This window comes from Malus domestica, chromosome 07 (assembly GCF_042453785.1).
Source record: "Malus domestica chromosome 07, GDT2T_hap1".
In the NCBI taxonomy this organism is placed as follows: domain Eukaryota; kingdom Viridiplantae; phylum Streptophyta; class Magnoliopsida; order Rosales; family Rosaceae; genus Malus; species Malus domestica.
In genome coordinates, this window is record NC_091667.1 from 29,087,490 (window position 1) to 29,112,470 (window position 24,981).

Sequence of the window (24,981 nt, forward strand, 5' to 3'; positions counted from 1 at the left end):
ACACATAATATATTGGAGAATATAATTTATCTTTAATATTTTTAATCCCATAAATTATGAGTTTTTATTTAGAATCTCGTTAATATAAATAACTAAAAATTTTATTTTTAGTTTAAAAATAAAATAACCTACATAGAAATACATTATTACACTAATGTCAGAGACTTCTGTGACGACCCGTCCCTAATTGCCCTATGTAATTTCTCCCCGAGTATGCGTATAGACGTTTATGCCCTTATTGGCAAGTGGCGTGGACGTATTCTTATCGCTTTCATTTTATTTCTCGCTATCGCATTTAAATTGTACACGTCGTTACGGGTGTACGTAAATTTTTATCAGTATGAAAACATTATCCTGGATAGATTTTCAATACTATTTTCAGTAGAAAATCTAAAACCCTAGCCCTAGCTTTTCCTTAGCCCATCCCGTGCACCCTCCTCCATCATTTCTCTCTTTCACCAATCTCATCTCTCCCTCATTTCTGTCCCCCAATCAGAAAAGAGAAAAAGGAACTTTCTCTCTGTAGACATCGAAATTTCGGTAAATAAATGTTGACCGATAAATCAAAGTGTCAACGCTCATGTATTACATAAATTTTACACGTAGCGTGTGACTCAACGAAAATTGAAATGAGTTGGAAAAGTCATCAAATAGGACACGTGTCAACACCTGGCAGAAACGACTTATTTCATCTGGGATATTATATTCAAAATTAGGCCTTGGAAAATTCTATAAATACAAGCCCATTTCATTCATTTAAGGGGAACCAATTCATATTACACCTTGAAGCTCTGAAGCTCTGAAACTCCGAAGCTCTCAAGCATCCAGGTTCCCGAAGAATCAAGAAAGTGTTATTCGTTCTTCGTTCATCGTTCTTCCAAGATCAAGCCTCGACGGCCCTTGGATCAACAATCATCCACCAATTCAAGATCAAGCCCCGACGGCCCTTGAAGAAAGTGTTCTTCGTTCTTCGTTCATCGTTCTTCCAAGATCAAGCCCCGACGGCCCTTGAAGAAAGCATCATCGTTCATCATCCGTTCATCCAAGATCAAGCCCCAACGGCCCTTTGGATCAACAACGTCGACAAATCCACACACATCCAACCGTTCTTCAAGATTAAGCCCAAAAGTCCTTGAAGATCTGTTCATCACTGTTTCTTCAAGATCAAGCCCAAAAGCCCTTGAACATCCGTTCATCACCGTTACTCAAGATCAAGCCCCAACGGCTCCTTGAAGATCCGCTCAAATCCACCTTCAAAGATCAAGCCCACGGCCCTTTGAAGAAACTTCCAACAGTTCATCCAAGATCAAGCCCCGACGGCCCTTGGATCAACGAAACATCCACAAATCAACACCTTACGGAGATCGAATCAGAGGATCAAATTAAAGAGAGATTGTAACCCAAAATCATCAAATACAAATATTTGTTTGTGCACGTTGTTCTTGTCGCTTTCGTTTCAGGAAATTTTCGTGTTCACACTCTCTCTTTTCCCTCTCTCTCCCGTATGCTCTCTTCTTTGCAAAACCCTCAAACGAGCTATTAAGCTCATGGATCGAACCCAAAAACCACACCATTGTACTCCCCTCCTCTTCACGAACTCAACCATGTTCTTGAAACCTAGTTTAGACGAGTTTTGACTTGTTAACTCGTGAGGTCCAAACTCGGGCACACTGAGTTTGACGTATTTTTGAACTAGTTAGGATGATTTGAAGCTTGGGAAGGCTTCTACACAACTTTTTGAAGGTCCTAGGCTTGTTTTGGAAGAAGGTCGACGTGAAACGACCGAGTTTCGAAGAGTTCACTTTTGGCCAAAACTTTTCGAGGCTTTTTCCGACGACCTCCGTCCACTTTTTGGACTCCAAACAGGTATAACACGATCCTTCACTTCACTAGCTTCAAATCCATATATAGTGCGTCGAAAATGGTTGAGCAATGAAGAAGAATAGTGAATTTGAAAACTTTCTAGAAATCCGGCGAAAAATCGAGTTGCAGACGGCGACGGGCGGCGGCGATGGCTAAGGCGATCGGAGAAGGTGACGGAATATTCGTGATGATATCAGGTAACGCCGTTAACGTCTGTTAGCTTTTAACGAAATATTTCGTGGAATATTCTTGACGACGCGTGAGGGAGCGTGAGTCGTCCAAAAAATTTTCTAAAAATTTAGGGATGTTCGTGACATCGAGTAGGTCACGATGGTATATTTAAACCCTAGGTTTGAGCAAATTATGGGTGTTTTATTTAAGTTTCCGTATATGTGCTTTAATTAATTATATTTTAGTTATTTCACATATAGGGGAAACCTATCCCGAGGACGTTCGAGGCCAAGCTAGGCTCGGGGGTTACGACCCAGCGACGTACTTGTGAGTGGGCAGTTGTTTTATACCTATACATATTTATAGTTTCTATAAATGCGTATTTACTTCACTTTGCGTGTATATATATATATATATATATATTGCCAAATAATTAATAACTGCTATATAATTGTGATAATTGCTGCTTTATGGTTGAGATATTATTGTCATGGCATTTATACATAATTGTACATGCTCATCTTGCTGCACTGGTGTTAGTACTTGCCCTAGGGCTAGAGCCAGTCCTTCACGTGTATGTTCACATCGCACCGTTCGCTCGTCTTGGATCCAAGTTAGGTGCCAGTCCTATCGGGTAGATTGCATTAGACAATCCGACTTGTATGTGACCGTGCTTCTGCACCAACCTTCATGTGATCATAGTACTAGAGCATATTGATTACACCCAGTCTTGTTCGTGTCAGAAATTATATGTTCGAACTTGTATGTCAGCTTAGATGGATGAGCACTTAGCTATACATGATTATCACATGATTATATTATTGTGGCATTTTGATGCGAAAATTAACTTAACACACAAATTAAACTCTCTTGTTGTCAAATTGTAGTATAAATGCAAATAGGGATCGTTCTAAACTGGGGATTATGAGGGCTTGCTAAAACCTCTAAACTGACTTAAAAACATATAAACAAAGTTAAAAACACTAAACTAGACTCAAAGAACTTAAAACAAACTCAAAGGACTAAAAACAAGCTAAAAACGCTTAAATCTGCCTAAAAACACAAACTGGGCAGATTTAGACTCTAACACACTTTTGGGACACCTAAAAACATAAATCAAAACAGATTTTGACTAATAAAACACTTTAAAGTAAAAGGGGTTTTGGTTTTGACGAATTTGAAAACAAAACAAGTAAATTAAAGAACTAATGAAATCTGCACGAATTTGAGTAAATTGAATGGATGGAAGGCTAGCTAGGAGGTTCTTTTCCACACATGACATACTTTCACATAAACCAATTTTTAGTTGTTCTTTCGATCAATCATGAAACTCAACACCCCAGGTTAATTAAGTCCGCTTAAATTAACCTTCAAGTTCTCATTAAGTTATTGAATTGGATGGGAAAGTGCATACAACAATTCAAGCATTCTTCAAAAGTTCTTTACGTGAACAACACAATAAAGATACAATCAAAGATCATTAAGCATTATGAAAACTATAAGTATTGACGAGGCATTCGTTACTATGATGAGCATGAAACTCTTGCCAAGAATTTCTTTAACGCGATTGTTTATAAGCGACCTCCACTACTTGTGAATATAAGTTTGTAACTATTAGGTGAAACTCCCTTATACTCTAGCATCATATTCATGCATGCAAACTAAGTGTGCACTCTTAATAAACATACACGAATAAGTTATCAATCAAGCATTTAAACAAATTGAATTCACAACTGAAGGTAATCAAATCATATTGCAAGCATGAACATGGTTTCGAATTCCCCCTAGCTAAGGGGGGTTTAGTTCCTCATACTCACAAAGCAAAGATAAACAAATTTAGACATTGAAAACAAAAGAATGAAAACACCTAAAAACGCTCCAACAATCCAACTTGAATGGCAAGCACGTCCAAGGGTCCTCCTTCTTCTCTTTGTTGCGGCACAAGGTGTGGTTTGATGAATGAGTGGTAAATTATGGTGGTGGATGGATATAGGTGAGTTATGGTGAAGGGTGGATGGGTGGATTGTGTTCTCCCGGCCAAGGAATGAAAGTGTTAGTGTATGGAGTTGTGAGATGTGAATGTAGTGTCTTTTGATGGATCTTTTCTCCTCCCCTTTGTTATGGTGAAGGGTGGATGTATTTATAGGCTAGGGAGATGACTACCATCTAATTAAGGTGGTAGTGGTGTATGTTGTGGTAATGAGTGGATGTAATGGGTGTAGTGGGTGAGTGTATGTAATGGGTGTAGTGGGTGAGTGTTTGGTAATGAGTGGATGTATTGGGTGTAGTGGGTGAGTGTTTGGTAATGAGTGGATGTAATGGGTGTAGTGGATGGATGTTTGGTAATTGTAGGTCAACACACTTGCACACAAACATGCTGATTTCTAGCCTTCAAATCTTCAAAAACGTCCATCATCATGTCTCCACGCTTGCACTATCCAATCTTGGCCCAAAAATGCTCCAAAATGCTCCAAATAGCACTTTGTTGCTAACTTTGTTATTTGAACCTACAAACACACAAAAATAGCTTAAAGTACTAAAATAACTAGAATTAAACTAAGTAAATGCCAAGAAACAAACTAACTAAGTTGCATAAATATGTTCCTATCACATTTGATACATCATGATTTGGCATAATTCTAATTATTATACTTCTATAATGCTGTCGATTTATTGGTTATACACCTACGTAGTACGTTTCAAGGAAACTATACTTGTTTTATGGCGAGGGGTTAGTATATTCGAAAATAAAGGATTTCGTATAAGCATTGTTTTGCTGACCCACTCAACTTTGTTTTTCGCCCCTCCAAGACCTAGATAGCTGTAGGAATCCCGACGGTTCTGACTTTCTCTTCTGTTTAGACGTACGAACTTATCACTGTTGTGTAATAAGTGTACTGTAACTACTTTGACTACTATTATGTAGTCTCACTGTCTATTACGCTCTGAATTATTGTAGTGGGTTCATCCCACAAATGCGCATTCTTTCCCTTTTTTCATTTAGTATAATTAGTTTTAATTTTATTCACTTTTTGCATCACTTACCCTTATGGTTACGTCACCTCACGGTGATGGTCAGCATGCTTCGACCTTTTCAGGTCGGGGTGTGTCACTTCGATCAAAAACTAAAAATCACAAAGGTTTTAGTCAAAGAACATTGATAATTAAGGACAACATCCAAAGTGTCCCAATTGAAAATGAGGCAATTCGAGGGTTTCTAGGGTTCTATGCATGCCATGCAAAAATTTGGGAGAGAGAAAGGAGAGAGTGAGAGAAATTAGATTTGTGACTTATAGATTAAGTTTCTAGGGCTCGAATCGCAACCTCAAATCGCAACTTTAAAATCGTAGCGGACAAAATCAATCAGACAACGAACATCAATTGGTGCCGGACACCAGACAGAGAGAGCTAGAGAGAGGGTGTTGGCATGCAAAATTTCCCATGCGAGCGTTGGAACCCTTTGTCAGTTTAAAAATGCCTTTTGGAGCCTTGAGCAGGCCTTAGACTCTTTTAAAAGAGCTATTTGTTAGTGTCAGGTGTGCCCGTGTTGTCTTAGACCAACAAAAAGATTGTATGATGTTATTCTTAGGCCGTAAATTTGCATGAAGTAAACTGAACTTTTAATCAAGAAATTGTGTCATAGAGGAGTTAAATCTATGTTAAGTTCTTTTTATGCCTTGTTAAGCCAAGAACTTTAAATATTTCTTTTTGTTACAAACAGTTCGAATCTTGGTTCAACTCATTTTGTAATTATCATATAAATGTAAGAACAGAATGTAAGACAAGTTACATTAAAACGGGAAAAGAAAGGAAAAGACAAGAAGGAAGTGAAGTTAAATGCTTATCAATTATTGAACAAAGAAGTAATAACTTGAAAAACAAAGTAAGAACTTGACAGGAAGTGCAAAATACAAGCAATCAGGCAAAGATTAAACTTATTCGGGCAAGTTCAATTTCTAGTCGAGCAAGATCTTGCTAATAACTGAAGTGTTTTGAAACAAAGTTTTAATACAAAAAATTGGTACTACAAGCAATGTAGCAGAGTTTTAAAGTGAAATACAAAGAAAAATGTAGGCTGTAGAGCTTTGAAGTCTTTTTATATGTTGAGTTGAGCGTCCTTATTATCTTCTGTCTTTTTGCTTCCTTTTATGGAACATGCTTTACTTCGAGTTCAGGCCTTTCCTTCTCAGATTAATCATCTCTAAACCCAGTTGCTGATGTGACTGTTGTTAGAGAATTAACATTAGCTAGAGTTCTTCACAAAGATTGTTCACATTAAATTAATGCATTCCACATCTTATAACCTTGTTTTACATCAAGATCAGGTCAAATCTTTGAATGATAATTAAGGGGACAAAAGAAATCATACATGCAGACGCACACACACGTAACTACCAAAGCAACTAAATAGACGCATAAAATATTTTGCTGCAAATTGGTCGCCTGCTACCTGCTAATTGCAGATAAGGACTATACACAACAAACACCATAGAGTTGTACAGGTTCACATTTTTAATTGAGAAGAACAAGTTGCAGAAATCAGGCCATGCCAAACACAATGAGGTGAGCAAAAGGATCCAATGTGACAGCCAGCTAGATATTACCCACAAAGTTAACATATAACTCACGTCCCCACAAAAGCAATTATAATAAGTAATGCCGAACCATAATATATATATATATATATAACCCTAATATCAATATACATGTGTGTGCATGTGGTCCAATATCCTGGTCGAAAAGGTGTTAGGTTTCTATTCATGCGTTCCGGGTTCGGAACTCCCCCTCCCTCAAATTATTGTAAAAGTTTCGAACTAAAAAAAAATTAAAAAAGAAATATATATATATATATATATATATATATGTGTGTGTGTGTGTGTGTGTGTGTGTTTGGGGCACACAGTTCCTAACACGCCTTTTGGAAAATATTTTAAAGGAACTTTAACGAAAAGCTCCCAGTACTATTCATTTTAATGAAAAATCACATTTTTACACTAAAAAATCAATCATGGTACTATTCACTTTACCTTTTATTTTGTCCTTATCATTAAAACTCAAAATTTTCAAGCCCTTTTCATTGGTTAAAAATGGATATTTTGAATGCGGTCTCTAATCCTTAACATTCTTTGACTAAAACCTTAATGATATTCAAAGTTTGATCAAAGTCCCTTGATTTGTACACCTCATTATATTACAATTAATATTTATATTTTTATAGTTTTGACATTAATTGTTTGATATTTTATGAGATTTATAATCCTATAAATTTAAAATCCCTCATTATAATACTATTAGAAACGGTTACAATAAAAAAAATTCAAACATTTTGATTGAATAAATGAATAAAAACTATGTAAAAATAAGAAATAATGGCAAAAGAATGTATCCATAGTGTTAAAAAAAATTGGTACATTTCACATATAACAAAGTGGTACATTAATAAAGAAGAATGGGTACATTATAAATAAATTAGGATACAGATAAAAGATTAAAAAAATTATGAGTACAAATGAATTTTTTTTAAATATAGGTGCTAAAAGAAATTAATACATGGGTACAAAATAAAACTAAAAAGAAAATACTACAAATTTTTTTAAAAAAATGTTGCAAATTAAAAGTGGGTACAAACTAAAAATATAAATATATGATACAAAGTTTAGGCATAAAACATAAATATACCATATGTAATTTTTTTATCATTGATTAAATATACAATGTCATGTGACAGTATACACATAGGTACAAACACAAATAAAACTTTGAAAAATATGGGCACAAAAAGAAACTAATATATGGGTACATATTAAAAATGAAAAAAAAAATTGGTACAAATTAAAAATAGGTACAAACTAAAAATAAAAATATATGATAAAAAATTTAGCCATAAATATAAATATACTAATTGAACATTTTTAACACTAAGGGAATATATTTAAAAATAAATATATTTTATTATTCAAATAATTAATGATGTTATTAATATCCAATAACCTTGATCAAAAATTGAAAATGAAGAGGATTTTAATCAATGAAGTAGCAAAAAGAAGGATGTGAACCTAATTTCTCATTTCCTATATAATAATATGTAGCATTGAATGCTACTAGAAATAAATGACTGAGATTGAAAATAAAAATCTATATAGTTGTGAAAATTAAATCTAACGGTTAAAATACCCGTAACATTCAATGATGCATAGCATTGAAACCACACCTCATATTTTGGCACACTTTTTTTGTGGTTCCCATTTTGTATTTTTTTTCAAGAATCCCCAGCCGTCTATATTTCAATTCATCACGCATTAGATCATCATTACAAAAATTAAAGAAATCCAAATTATTAAGACATTTATTTGTAATGAAGAAAATAGACAAATACACATCTACAAATAAACACTATAATGACTACCAGTTAATCCAAGGTTCATATAATTTCGCATTTGGGTGATTTTTGGTAGAAATGATTTTTTATGGAAAACCTAAAAAATAAACAGTTTGATCATTGAAATACATTATGGGGTGTGCCTTAAGAAAGTTTGTCCAATATGGTTAGGATTGAGGGCACAATTTTTAACACGCATTTTGGCATACTTTCTTAAAATTTTCATTCTGTAATTTTTTTTCAAAGATCCAAAATCATATGAATACCCATATTATTAAAGAAAATTGAGGTTTCACCACAAAATCAATTGATAATATAAGAAATAGCTCAACTTCTTATAAGTTCTTGTATAATTTAGTATCTCACCGATTGAGACTTTGTTATCACATTCTCACAATTATCGTTTGCATGTGAGGGTCCAAAACCCTAATTCCTTATATAGCAGAGTCTGTCCCACTTCTAACATGAAACCAGATTGAAAGCGCCATTGACTTTGATGCCAAAAAAGCTGGGTCAGGTTAGTGAGGGGTGTAGGACAGGAAGGGTGTCCTAAGCACTACTAATTGATTTGTCCTTTATGTTTCAAGACCGACTAATTGAATCCACGTGACAATGAAAATTCATGTCCATACTAACCCTAGCTCTAGCTCCAGTGAGAAACAAACAGGTGCGGACGTATTTTATCTGAAAATATTAAACCCTAGCTATTGTCGATGTTTTTACATTTTCAGGAGAAGAGATCATCTTCTGATCTTTTTCATTAAGACCATCGAATCAAATGATCCGGGTATTTGAAATTTCATTTAATGGTCCACATGTTTTAACTTTTTAAAAGCTATAATAATTTTTCCGTTTGATTAAATTTCAAAAATCCGGATCACTTGATCCAGTAGTCTTGGTAGAAGAGATATGGAGAGGATCTCTTCTCCATTTTCAGTGCAAACCTGTTTAAACGTCCTTGAATGGGTCTACCAAGCTAGCTAGCTGTAACATGACAATGAAAATACTTAAGTAATTTGAAATTCAAATCCCCGAGTTCTGCAGAACCCTAGCTAGCTATATGTACATACACTGTTACACACACACACACACATATATATAGTTTCTCCCACAGGCCGGCCTTCAGATGAACACAATCTGAATACAACTTTTTCTGGGTCTACCACTCCTTCGATCATGTCGTGTTTGTACGATTTAGGTTATAGCAATTGACACTGCATTAAATTATACATTGTTGAAAATGCTAGATTGATTGTTACACCAACTTTAGCCACATGCAGTGCCAATTCTTCTAGCTGTCTAAATCTAATACACTACAAACTTTTACCGCTAAGACAATTAATAATTGACCTTAGGCCCGGATGATTAGTAATACTTTTGCCACATATGTGCTTTACATCGGTTGGTTATTAGGGTACGTAGTGTACGCGTTTTCCTTGTATCTGAGTTTAAATTTTTTTTTTCCGTAGATTATAGAATATTACTTAATTTTACTTTATAAAAAAAAAAGGATAGAGAAAAAAGGGATAGTTTAGTTGCGGTCCCTGGTTCCTAACTATTATAGACTCAAACCTTATGCATTTTAGATTTTTTATTGAAACCCCTCTCTTGCTACATAAATGACATAATAATAAAAGAGATGCAAAAATACCAATAAAGACTCAACCGTTTTTTTTTCTTTCATTTACACTACCAATTTAATTATTTAAAATTGCTTATGGGTTTTGATAAAATAATAATTGCTTATAGGTGCGCATTCTAGATTATAAAAAAATGGGATTTGATTTGATTTTTTTTATTTTTATAAAATGAGTACATTTATATTATAAAATTTGGCTACATTTTATATATAAAAAATTGGTACATTTGCATAAAAACGTGGGTACATTTTATATTAAAAAAATCACGGTACATTTTAGATTAAAAAATAAATAGATTTTACATTAAAAAACGGGTACATTTTACATAAAAATGGTACTTACAAAAAAAAATAGAAATACATTTTACATATAACAAAGTGGTACATTTGTAAAAATAAAAATAAAAATGGGTACATTGTAAATAAATTATGGGTACAAATAAAAGGTTAAAAAAAATTATGAGTACAAATAAAAGTTAAAAAAATAAGGAACAAAAGAAAATTAATATATGGTACAAATTAAAATTTAAAAGAAAATTGGTACAATTTAAAAAATGATTGCAAATTAAAAATGGGTACAAACTAGAAATAGAAATATATGATAAAAAGTTTAGCCATAAATATAATATATCAAATGTAACGTTTCTAACACTAAATGAATATATTTAAAAATAAAACTTAATTATCTTTACATGTAAATATTTTGTTTTTGAATAATTAATGGCGTTTATTAAAACCAAAAGACCTTGATCAAAATTTGAAAAGGAATAATGTTTTAATAAATGGAGTAGAAAAAAGAAGAATAAGAACCTAATTTCTCCAAGAAAAAATCACGCACCTTCTCTATACGCACACCACATACATATTTTGATCGATGTTTTCTTCATGTCCATACGCATTAGTACAATTTGATGGATGGAAAATAGAAACCTTCTCATCTTGTGTATTCATAATGGTGCTAATGGCTGTGGTCCAAACCCTCCACATCCAACAATTAAAGGAATTGTAGATGAGGGCCAAGAGGGTAGTCTTTGTAGGACCTCCAAATGTATGATTTTAAATGATCCCATTTAAAGTCCTTATACAAGATTATCGAGAAGTTTTTTACTCACTTTTTCTACTGCTAGACATCCCTGTTGTGAATATACTAAATAAGAGAACTAGTATATGCAAAATCGTTTTTCAGATTATATTTCTCATTTAAAATTCCATGTGGTGAATTCAACAAAAGAAAAAGGTGTGTGAGTGGAAGCTGTTGGCCCAAGGACGATGAATAATACCGCATGCATGGGATGGGAGAGATGAAGATCTGAAATATATAGGGCAGCAGCAATAGCCAATTGGCAGGTTCGTTCAAGTTCCCGTGGTGATCCAGCGGATGGGTTACATGGCCTGAGAGATAATAATTCTTGTGTCCTACAAAAAAGAGACATATGGTGAACCAAAACCCTATTTCCAAATCACATCAGACAGTATAAGCCAACCACAAATTACCCCACTTTCACATTATGCGTGGGAAGGTAAAATATATATGCATGCATGGTGGAGCCGCTATAGCACCATCGACAAACCTGCTCTGTGGCTATGGTCCATCTATTTGCTTCACTAGCATGGACAAGATCTAGCACCATCCACCATGATCTGGAGTGGTCAACTGAGCAATCTTGATGCAGCCCCTGCATTTTGAACGGCCGAGATGACTTCTGTAGCAGCAGGATTCGTGTTTAGCCAACCACTAGAATATGGTGTTTTGGCCTTTTAGTTTTTGCACTATAGTTGCCATTTGTGGAGGATGACAAGTCACTGGTACTACAAGTTTTTCTTACTTTCTAGTTAGGAACTAACAACTAAGAAGTGAGAAGTTTTGGAAGGGCTGCCTGATTGAGGAAAAAGGTGAAAATCCACCAATATAACACACTTATAGACCATATATATATGCATAGTCATTTTACAAACTGAAGATCGATAATGGTTAGAGGACCCCATCCATAAATCAATCTTGCAAAAAAATCATGCGGTGGGTGGCTATGTTTGCATTAGCAATACACCAAGATTGGAAGTTAAGTTTATGTTGTAACATATATAACATGTAAAATTCAATAGTCCGACTTCATTTCTTATCATATACAACTTGCAAAGTATAAATGTATAGAACCAGCTTCTCAGCATGACTCCTACTTTACTATTTACACAATCGAATATCATAGTACTGTTGCTTTGCTCGTATAGCAACGAAGTATTGACGAGATAATGATTGTCTATAGCTCGTTGTTTTTGTTATTTTTAGCTCTGTAGTATAAGGGGTGTTGTATATATATGTAGACAGTACATAGTCACCATCCATGCAATACAAGAATACTATCAAATTCACTTCGTGAATAGTGGAGTGGAATCTCTTTTAAGGAGGAGCTCATATAGGTATACATGCATATTTAGAATAATGCTAGAAAGACTAAATTTGTAGACAAAGTTTTGAAAACTAAAGAACATGGAAGTTGATTGGTTTATTACTTACACGTTGATAAACGTGCTTATTATTATTGATGACACATCATTTAGTTTGCAAATTTAATTTTCAAATTTGGTCTCTTTAACATTATCTATATATTTATGGTGAGTGGACGGCTAAGAAAATAATCAATATTGTGAGTGAGATTGAGACCATATTTTGTGGTGCCTATCCATGTGCACCATTTATAGGCCTGCGTAGTAATGGTCCTGCACGCACTTTGGTGTCTGAAGAAAAGATAATAAAACTGAATAAATCATCGTTTGTGTCTTTTATTATCTCGTTTCCTTTTGGTTTGGTAAATGTTCCTTTTATTGGTACTAAACGGAAGAACTTCATTAGACTAACACTAAGGTTTCCAACATTTCAACCATAATTCTTAAAGAGTGAGGATATTTTGAAGTTTTGCACTAAAATTTACTTTAACATTTTTTGTGTGGCTTTTTTTTAGCTAAAATGGTATTAAGATTGGCATAAGTCATCACTCTAAATGAAAATAGGCAGAAGTTCTTGAGTTTGTTTATTGTAAATCATTTTGATCACTTGGTCTCTTACGTGACAAAAATATACTTAAAAAGGTGGTCATGTGGTCTCTCACATGATAATTTAATAAGGAATTTGACAAAATTTTCACGGAATGACCAAAATAATTTACGATAGATAAACTCATAAACAATTTCTACTGATTTTTATTGTTAGAGACTAAAGTAAAAATTTATCTCAATCTCAAAAAATAAACCCTTTTTTCTATATTAGATCACTCAATCTCTCTACTTTTATAATCTTAAATGATCTATGGCACCACATATTTTAAATGATTTTACAGAATTATATTTGACAATAATACAAAGATGTGATTCTTGATTGTCTCAGAGGAAAACTGGTGCCTTGATTGACTAAATCACACACTTCGTGGATCCCACTAGCTAATACATTTGAATGGAAGGGGATCCTTTCCGGATCCCTTCCAAGTTCCAACTAATCTACGAAGTATGGGGATCTGGACAATTAAAATTTGATCTAACAACTAATGTTATTATAACTTTTAAAATGAGCCTCTATTTGTAGCCGTTGAATCAAATTTCAATTGTCCGAATCTCCGAACTAGATGAATTAGAAGGAAGTGATCTGGAGATTATTCTTTTCCCATTTTAATTTCAGAATCAATCATAGGGTCATATCATTGACTGATATTTGGAATATAATAATTTAAATACCACAATTAGAAAAATGAATGTTTAATACTATGCGAAGGCATAGAAAAAGAGTAGGTGTGTGAGGGGAACATGGTTGGACCACAGACCTTGATTTAGATGAGGGAATATATGAGAAATTAAACCATAAATAAATACGATTGTACCAACTTGTTGGGGGACTTCTAATGTGGGATGGCGGACACACAACGTATATAAACCTTTTCCATATGTCTGGTTTGTTTGAGAATATGAGTTCTTCAAATAAATAAATATTCTTGAAATTAAATCTTTACTTGAAAGTGAGAGGTTTTAGATTCGAATCTCATAGATGGCGAATTCAATATCAAATTAGGCTATCCGTTATGTGGCTTAGCCGAACTCCTCTTCCACTTAGTGTAAAAATATCGATGTACTAAAAAAAAAAATCTTTCCATTTTGTTTAGATGAAAAAAAAATAGATTAATGACGAAAATTTATTTTCTAGAATTTGTTAATTTTTTTTGTTTGGTTAACCAAAAATAACAATGAAATTTGAATACAAAATTTGTTATTCTTAAACTCTTACTTATAAAAATTTGAAAATAACACTTATTTATATGGAATTTAAACTTGAGTTTTTTTTTTAATCAAATAATTTAAACTTGAGTTAAACCACATAATAAGTTAGTATCAATTTCACTTTTTAAGAGTCAAATCTAAAACTTTCCAATTTCAAATACAAATAGTGAAATTATCATTAAATTGTAGTAGTAAGTATCTTTTCTTTTCTGATTATTTGCTTATTTTGATTACAAAAATAATATATTTAGGATAATATTCAAGTACTCATTAGTGAGTATTCATCTTTTGATTTGGCCACTGATATTTTAACACATGTTTTATTATTTAAAAAATAACGGACATGTTATTTAATTTTTCTTGAACTTAGTAAAAACCAGAAACATGTGACATCTTTTTATTTGGCCAAATTAAAAAGTGTGTAGAGAATACTAGCGATACCTAGTATTACCGATAAAGAACTGTTATTAGCACTCTAAAAATCTCATTCTACACTTCTCATAAGTGTATTTTTCTTTCTAATTATAGAAAGTTTGGAGTGTCAAATAAGATTTTTGGAATGTTAATAACAGTTCACTCACCGATATATGAATAGTAACATGGAAGATGAAGAGGTTATTATAACACTCACTCCCTCTTTTATATCAAAGGCGTTCTCAAATTCCATTTTCATCAGCAGAAGAGAGAGGGAGGAAGAGAGTTTCGAAGGAAGCAAAGCGCTGGGTTGGTTTCGTATATTGCAACTAGAGGAGGCATCCAAAGGGATCGCATTGATCCCAGCTAGCTATTTCTTTCCATCGTTTGGTTTGGATCATGCTATCCCTTTGGATTTCTCCTTTGGAAGCTTCAAACTTATATCTATATAGCATGCATCAATGACTATTTACAGGTTCAAGGAGTTCAGCCAAACTAGACAATTTCTTGCCTTGAGGTAATTCAGACTTTTATATATCTTCTCTTATTCTCTCTCTCTCTCTCTCTCTCTCTCTCTCTCTCTCTCTCTCTCTCTCTCTCTCTCACAGATGGAGCTTCCAAAATCTTGTTTTCAGCAGCCAACATCTGAATGTTTTCATTGATTTGGAACAAAAACATGCACATCCTCATAGTTTGACACAAATTATGAATTCCGATTAGGGTTTTGCATTCTATACTTATGATTCTACCATACATATGTCTTTCAATTATGTCAAAAATCTATTTTATGGTATAGACGATTAATTATGACCTCTCCTCTATCCAAATTATTCATGAAATTAACTTGGTCAAAATTTTAGATTTTTATATATTAATCTGTGTTGTTTCTTCAATTATAATTTGAGGATAATTTTCTGCATATATAGCTTCCAAAATATCTTGTAAATTATGTAATTATTTGTTGTGTTACATATAGAATATTAAGGAAAGCTATAAATCAACCAAACCCGAAATCCCATATGAACACTTTCGATCTGATTTTCTAGGGATACAGCTCGACGCTAAAACCCAGCTGAAATCAACTCTGGAAGACGATCAATTGATTATCTTACTCTCGTTGTTTACAGGTGTCTTTGATGTTAATTAATCTCATTTACATTAGAACAAAGATAGGTTAAAACCGATTAATTTTTTATGTAGTTATAATCTTAGATTACATATCTATGGTGAATATTTTTTAATAAAATTTCGCTCATCCCGGCGAAATTTCTTGCTTTGCAGTGAGACATAAGTTTCTGGATTAAGAAACTGGTAGTAAGTTTTGATTCTTCTGTTCATGAATCATGATTAGCATAAAAGTGGAAGCTATCGAGGTGATGTCTTGGGTTACAATTTACCCTAATCTCTGAAACTTTTGATCGTTGCAGTAGCTACTTCCAACATTTGACTTCACCTTTTTGTAAAGGTAACTTTATTTTGATGATCAAATTGACAAATTGTGAGAAACCCATTACTGTAAGTATTGCTGACTTTAACTATTTTCTGCAATTTCCACCACCTCAAACACTCCAAATCACATGCTTTTAAGGACTTTAATTAGAATCCAAGGCAGTGGAGAAATGATTTATAAACTTAACGACTTCCTTTTTTCCCCACTTTTGGGCCTCACATTGAGTGCACCAAAGGCAAAGGCAAAGGCATCATACACATGTGATGAGACGAGACCTTAGTGTATAGAAGTCCTTTTAACCAATTCTCTCATTTTAAAATAAAGGGTCGATTTTGGTACACTCATACGGCACATGTGTAAATTCTAGTATACTCTGACGTACTTGATTTATTTTGTCACCTGACCCCAAACCTTGCACCATCTTAATTATTATTTTCCTTGTTATTAACTTAATAGATAAACTTAAATCACAACATTGTCTATTGAAAACTGTCTTGTACACGTTGATTATATACCTTTAGGTATGGTTTCAGCCCCCAAAATTGGGGTGTGGGGAGGGGAATAGGAAAGGGGTGGGTTAGAGCTATAATGTGGGTTGGACTCAAGCATGCGTCAACCATCCTTGAAGTCGGTTTATGTATATTTTGTTTCTTTTTAAAAGAGATGTAGATTCGTAGAATACACAATTAATTATGCAGTATAACACACATGTGAAAGAGAATGAGCTCCACAAAAGAAAATGTTACTTTTACTACATATTTTGTAGTGTTGAGGAGGCTAGCTTGCCCTATTAAACAATTAAATGATGATCTTTCACTTTGAATTTGTCAATAATGAAGAAACCCTAAAGAATTTCCTTGATTACAGAAGCTTCCTAAATCTAGTTTGGGGAATTCTCAAGTAGAATATGTTGCGTGGTCTAATTATCATCATTGTTTATCATCATAGTAATTAATAGTAATCATCACCATCATCATCATCTAAATCTTTACCATATCTAATTCAAATGGCAGATGGAGATGGGGTCCAAAGTGGGAGAAGAAGAATTTGTTTGGGGGCACCAAAGAGTGTGCGTGAGTGTCGTGTGTTTACAAATTATCTTGAGTTGTAAGATATGTACCCCAATTGTCTCCCTCTTGCACTACACAAAGCTTTATCAAGGACACACAAAGTGCCAAAACAAAACCCCCACACACTTGAAGATTTTTCAATCCATCGGAAGGAATTGGATGTTGCTTTGCTGTGGCAACTACCAAAGGGACCCAGAAACCCTTGACTTGCCTCCAAATTCAAACCCCTCCACTCCTATTTCTTCTCAACTTTCCTCCTTTTAATATTTACACTTTGTGGGACTCGATTTTCAGCCATGTATTGGGGATCTCGAGGATTTTTTTCTTCTTTGTGCCTCAATATTTGGGGGATTTGATTGAGATGTGTTTATAAAGTTGAACACTAACCTTAAGTTGTTATCAAAGCTACCCCATTTTCTATATGAAAAAAGAATGGAAGTATTATTTTGTATTTGGAATTACAGAGAGATGAAATTCAAATTGCACGACAAGGAATTATTCAGAATAATAAGTGCTCTTCACACTTTAGGCAGGGAGAAGGAATTCAAAACTGCATGAAAATCTAGGGCAGAAAATGAACAAGTTGAGCTCGAGTGCGTGGACAAATGGTTAGTCACAAGAGCTACAGATTTTTCGAAATGGAGAAAAACATCCATATAACAGGATGCTATAGGTGCTAGATTAGGTTTTCAATCCATCGTCGAAAAGAACTAATTATCCTATCAAATAACTTAGAAATTTATATCACAGTAGGATATGTCCCTCCTAATTGTACTAGTCGAGTCCACACATTATTATCTTTCATGTTTGGTGCATTATTGATCACCTATGATCTAGCACATATCATACTCGTATGTTAAATGACTCGAGTCAAAAAGCTCTTAGGTCATCTCCATGGAGGGCTAAACGTAGCCCTTGACTATGTTTTAGCTCTCAAAATTAATATTTTAAGGACTACTTTAGCACTAAATCTTTTCATCTCAAATCATGTAAGCTATATATTTTTCTTCCTATTTTATTAATTTTTGGGGCTAAACTTAACTTGTCGTGGGGTTACATGTTGTCTGCTTTGAGGCCAAACTTAGCCTAATTCTTTTAGCCGATTCCCTTTAACCCTTTGGTTGGAAACTAATTTTACCAATTTTAAGGCTAAATGTGGCCTAAAGCATTTTGGCTAGAGATGACTTTATAACAGTGCGTAGCACAATATCCCAAATCAATTGTATATTGGCACGTAAAACCACATATGACTTTGACTGTTAAATCTCATCAATAGTAATAAGTGTTTAATATACCAGTATTGGTGAAAATCCTATTAGACGGGGGAGGGTGAAGAAGCTAGGACAGAAGGGTAGAGTTCAAGAGAGCAAAATGCGTTTAGGAACGTGGAATATAGGAACCTTAACGGGAAAATCTATGGAAATAGTGGAAGTTATGGTGAGGAGAAGGATAAATATTATGTGCCTACAAGAAACTAAGTGGGTTGGTAGTAAGGCAAAGGATCTAGAAAACTCAGGGTTTAAACTTTGGTATTCGGGCACAAATAGAACGAGAAACGGTGTTGGCATCATCGTGGACAAGACCTTGGTACAAGATGTTGTAGATGTCAAGAGGGTAGGAGATAGAATCATGGCAATCAAGATTGTAATAGGACAAGAACTTATCAATGTGATTAGTGCGTACGCACCTCAAGTAGGGTTGGATACGAGTTCGAAGGAGAAATTTTGGGAAGATCTTGGAGACTTGGTGCAAGGAATTGCTCAGACGGAGAAGTTATTTATAGGAGGAGATTTAAATGGACACGTGGGCAGGGAGACAGGCAACTATGGAGGTTTTCATGGTGGCCATGGTTTTGGGGAGAGAAACGAGGATGGGGAAGCTATCTTGGATTTTGCAATGGCATATGATCTCTTCTTAGCCAACACCTTCTTTAAGAAGAGAGAAGAACATGTGATCACCTACAAGAGTGGGTCGTCAAAAACACAAATAGATTTTCTTCTAATGAGGAAAGGGGATCGTATAACTTGTAAGGATTGCAAAGTTATACCAGGAGAGAGCGTGGCTAATCAACATCGCTTGTTGGTGATGGATGTACATATCAAAAGAGTAAGACAAAAGAACAAGACTTGGAAGTGCCCAAGGACTAGATGGTGGAATCTAAAAGAAGAAAAACAAGTCATTTTCAAAGAGAATGTAATCACCCAATGTGTGTGGGATAGAGAGGGGGAAGCTAGCCAAATGTGGGATTCCATGGCTAGTTGTATCCGAAAAGTAGCAAAAGAGGTATTAGGAGAGTCCAAGGGCTTTGCCCCACACCAAAAGGAATCTTGGTGGTGGAATGAGGAGGTACAAACAAAGGTGAAGGCTAAGAAGGAATGTTGTAAAGCCTTATACAAGGAGAGGACCGATGAAAATGGTGAAAAGTATAGAAAAGCGAAGCAAGAGGCGAAAAAAGCTGTCAGAGAAGCTAAGTTAGCGGCCTACGACGATATGTATAAACGACTAGATACCAAAGAAGGAGAGTTGGATATCTATAAACTATCTAGAGCAAGGGAAAAGAAGACAAGGGATCTAAACCAAGTGAGGTGCATCAAGGATGAGGATGGAAAGGTTCTTGCTACAGAGAACGCGGTTAAAGACAGATGGAGAGGTTATTTTCATAATCTTTTCAATGAAGGACATGAAATGAGCGATTCTTTAGGGGAGTTGAGTAACTCAGAAGAGTGTAGAAACTACTCTTTTTATCGTCGAATCCGGAAGGAAGAAGTGGTTGTAGCTTTGAAGAAGATGAAGCATAAAAAAGCAATAGGCCCAGACAATATACCAATCGAAGTGTGGAAACTTTTGGGAGAGACAGGTATAACATGGCTCACTGACCTTTTCAATAGGATTTTGAAAACGAAGAAGATGCCAAATGAGTGGCGAACGAGCACTTTGGTGCCTATCTACAAGAACAAGGGCGACGTACAAAATTGCATGAACTATAGGGGTATTAAGCTAATGAGTCATACAATGAAGCTCTGGGAGAGAGTCATTGAGCATAGATTGAGGCAAGAGACACGGGTTTCGGACAACCAATTCGGGTTCATGCCAGGGCGCTCAACCATGGAGGCAATCTATCTCTTACGAAGATTGATGGAAAGATATAGAGATGGGAAAAAGGATTTACACATGGTCTTTATAGATTTGGAAAAAGCGTATGATAGGGTCCCAAGAGACATTCTTTGGAGGATTTTAGAGAAGAAAGGAGTACGAGTAGCATATATCCAAGCTATAAAGGATATGTATGAAGGAGCAAAGACTGCCGTAAGAACTCATGAAGGACAAACCGAAAGCTTCCCCATAACTGTAGGATTACATCAAGGCTCATCCTTAAGTCCTTACCTTTTTGCGTTGGTAATGGATGAGTTAACAGGACATATTCAAGATGATATTCCTTGGTGTATGCTTTTCGCAGACGATATAGTGTTGATAGATGAAACTCAGGAAGGGGTAAATGCAAAGCTTAACCTTTGGAGAGAAGTGTTGGAATCTAAAGGTCTTCGCCTAAGCCGATCAAAGACAGAATATATGGAGTGCAAGTTCAGTGCAAATGGAGGCCAAAACGAGTTAGGGGTGAGGATCGGAGATCAAGAAATACCAAAAAGCGACCGTTTTCGTTACCTAGGATCTATCTTGCAAAAGAACGGAGAATTAGATGGAGATCTCAACCATAGAATACAAGCTGGATGGATGAAGTGGAAGAGTGCATCCGGTGTGTTGTGTGACCGCCGTATGCCATTGAAGCTCAAGGGAAAATTTTATAGGACGGCAATAAGGCCGGCGATGCTGTATGGCACATAATGTTGGGCGGTGAAACATCAACACGTACACAAAATGGGTGTAGCGGAGATGAGGATGCTTCGTTGGATGTGTGGGCACACGAAAAAGGATAAGATTAGGAATGAGGATATCCGGGGTAAAGTAGGAGTAGCCGAAATTGAAGGAAAGATGAGAGAAAATCGGTTACGGTGGTTTGGACATGTGCAAAGAAGGCCTACTGACGCTCCGATTAGAAGATGCGACTATGGGACAGAGGTTCAGGGCCGAAGGGGTAGAGGAAGACCTAGGAAAACTTTGGAAGAGACTCTAAGAAAAGACTTAGAGTACTTGGATCTAACGGAGGACATGACACAGGATCGAGCACAATGGCGTTCTAAGATTCATATAGCCGATCCCACTCAGTGACTTGGATTTTCCAAGTCTCCAATCGAGAAGTTTTCCTCACTCGGGAAATTAAGGGAACACTACCCCAACCTACATGCTCCACTCAGAAAGCTTCAACATACAAGCTTCAACAAAAGAAAATTCAAAGAACTTAGCGAAGAAGGCTTTGGTGTATTTAACACAATACGTTGAAATGAAGGAAAGCTTATTTATTGATATCCCCGATCAGCTACAAATATGTACATATACATGAGTCAAAATAAACACACAAGACGGAGCCTTCACAAAGGTTGCTTAGGAGAAGTCTCAGCAGTCGGTAGAGCCCCAGAAAGAGAAGGCACCGGAGGGGGATCATTTGGAGCCTCAGTACTGGACAGAACCCTAGAAGGAGGAGGCATCAGAGGTTGATCATTCGGAGCTTCATTACGCGGTACAGCCCCAGAAGACGAAGGCAATAAATGCCTTTGGAACAAACCCACAAATCTCTGATGATCAAGTAAAACCTGACCATCAGTTTCCTTCATCTGGTCAAGCTTCCTCTTCATGTTTGTAGCATAGTCATGTGCGAGCCGGTGCAACTGTTTATTCTCATGCTTGAGCCCTCTAATCTCCTGTTTGAGACTCATCACTTCAGCCGCCAAGGATTCAACTTGGCGGGTTCGAGCAAATAGGCGTTGGGCCATATTAGACACAGAACCTGCACACTGAACACTGAGAGCCAACGAATCCTTAACAGCTAACTCATCAGACCGTTTGGAAAGTAGTCTGTTATCTTTGGGAGTGAGAAGGTTCCTGGCCACCACCGCAGCGGTCATATCATTCTTCATCACGGAATCCCCAACGGTAAGAGGACCAGTAGGGGAGACGAAGGATGGGCGCCATATGTTGTCTGGAGAAGGCGGGGCTGCCTCTTCAACAAGGTTCAAGTCAAAACGACGGTCGGAGGGGCCAGACATTTTCAAAGGTGTTGAAGAGAGAAGAGGTCGGACAAATCAAGATCTTAGAAGTGCAAGAATGAAGCTTCTACTGGTGGAGATTCAAGTGTGCTTTGGAACTTAATGTCAGCCTCTATAAAAATCTGCACTCGACGGAGCTTCGGAAATCGAAGAGGCGCCTGCTCAGAAATCGAAGAGGCGTTTGCTTTCTCAAAAGCTGGGCTGCTTAGAGATCACGAGGGTTGATCTCAGAAATCGAAGAGGCGTTTGCTTTCTCAAAAGTTGGGCTTCTCAAAGACCACGAAGGCCGATCTCAGAAATCGAAGAGGCGCTCGCTTTCTCAAAAGCTGGGCTCCCCAGAGACCACGAGGGCCGATCTCAGAAATCGAAGAGGCACCTACTTTTCCAGCCTTGTCAGCACCCGTCACACGCACACTCAGCTTTGCAGAAATTATGGGCATTCTGTCGAAGACTTCTGGGGAAGTAGAAAACACATGAATCTTACTGTTCAATCACCCACTTCCCACACGCAACAATAGCTCATGGGTACCACATATAACTTTGCCAAAGTTCTCTGCCAAAGTTGAGCACGTGAAGCTTGCAGCTCCCACTACATCGCTCTGACCAAGAAGGGTAAAAGAATAGCAAAGAAACAGCACTAACAAAGTTTAGACCCATAAATTTTGAAGGTCTAGCTACCATATTATTACCCACAAGGGTAAAAGAACAGTACTATTGCTGGATAATTGGAAAGTCCCTGTGTGTCAACCTCTGTGCTTCGTGGCAAGGTAGACTAGCAAACATGCCCAACCTTTACTCACATTCGAGAAAACACTCCCAATAAGATTGCTTGCTCCAAAATCGAAGAGGCACCGTCCTCCGAATCTCGAGAGCCAGACTCCCAACATGACTACTTTCTTAAAAATCGAAGAGAGGGTAAAGGAACAGTACCATTGCTGGATAATTGGAAAGTCCCTGTGTGTCAACCTCTGTGCTTCGTGGCAAGGTAGACTAGCAAACATGCCCAACCTTTACTCACATTCGAGAAAACACTTCCAACAAGATTGCTTGCTCCAAAATCGAAGAGGCACCGCCCTCCGAATCTCGAGAGCCAGACTCCCAACGTGATTACTTTCTCAAAAATCGAAGAGACACTGCTCCCCGAATCCTCGAGAGCCAGACCCCCAGCATGATTGCTTTCTCAAAAATCGATGAGGCATCGTTCTCCGAATCAATCGAAGAGGCGCTCGCTTTCTCAAAAGCTGGGCTGCTCAGAGACCACGAGGGCCGATCTCAGAAATCGAAGAGGCACCTACTTTTCTAGCCTTGTCAGCACCTGTCACACGCACACTCAGCTTTGCAGAAATTATGGGCATTCTGTCGAAGACTTCTGGTGAAGTAGAAAGCACATGAATCTTACTGTTCAATCACCCACTTCCCACACGCAACAATAGCTCATGGGTACCACAGATAACTTTGCCAAAGTTCTCTGCCAAAGTTGAGCACGTGAAGCTTGCAGCTCCCACTACATCGCTCTGACCAAGAAAGGTAAAAGAATAGCAAAGAAACAGCACTAACAAAGTTTAGACACATAAATTTTGAAGGTCTAGCTACCATATTATTACCCACAAGGGTAAAGGAACAGTACCACTGCTGGATAATTGGAAAGTCCCTGTGTGTCAACCTCTGTGCTTCGTGGCAAGGTAGACTTGCAAACATGCCCAACCTTTACTCACTTTCGAGAAAACACTCCCAACAAGATTGCTTGCTCCAAAATCGAAGAGGCACCGTCCTCCGAATCTCGAGAGCCAGACTCCCAACATGACTACTTTCTCAAAAGCGAAGAGAGGGTAAAGGAACAGTACCATTGCTGGATAATTGGAAAGTCTCTGTGTGTCAACCTTTGTGCTTCGTGGCAAGGTAGACTAGCAAACATGCCCAACCTTTACTCACATTCGAGACAACACTCCCAACAGGATTGCTTGCTCCAAAATCGAAGAGGCACCGCCCTCCGAATCTCGAGAGCCAGACTCCCAACATGATTACTTCCTCAAAAATCGAAGAGACACTGCTCTACGAATCTCGAGAGCCAGACCCCCAGCATGATTGCTTTCTCAAAAATCGAAAAGGCATCGTTCTCCGAATCTCGAGAGCCAGATACCACAGACCACTTTTTCAAAGTGCTCTGACAGAGTTAAAACATGTGAAACTGGCAGCTCCCACTACCGTGCTATGACCAAGCAGGGTAAAGGAATAGCATTACTACTTGTTGTTAGGGAGACTCCTATATATGTCGACCTCCATCCCCAACGGACAGGCAGACCTGCAAAAATGCTCAACCTTTCATCATATCTGAGAGGGCACTCCCAACGAAGCCTTTCGAAATATTCAGCTTTCTTTCCCCCCGATAATACCTCTGCAAACAAGCTATACTAGAGCAAGAATATCTCATATCATCAGGGTTAAAAGCAAGAGTATCCCATATCATGCTTTTTCCCTGTCTTTTCCTTTGGCCTTGTTTTTACCTGCAAGACAAGGAGAAAGAGAGCAATCAGTCAGCACTTGGATCAAGCTTCCAGCCAGGAACTGAC

General features: G+C 36.6%; 1 long non-coding RNA gene across 1 annotated transcript; it reads left to right on the forward strand.

Annotated features, from left to right (window-relative positions):
• The first annotated feature begins 14,986 nt into the window (after positions 1 to 14,986).
• LOC139197878 (uncharacterized) lies at positions 14,987 to 17,754 on the forward strand. The gene is made up of 3 exons (XR_011583253.1): positions 14,987 to 15,246; positions 16,011 to 16,194; positions 17,193 to 17,754. It is a non-coding gene; the product is annotated as an uncharacterized lncRNA (long non-coding RNA).
• The last annotated feature ends 7,227 nt before the right edge of the window (positions 17,755 to 24,981 follow it).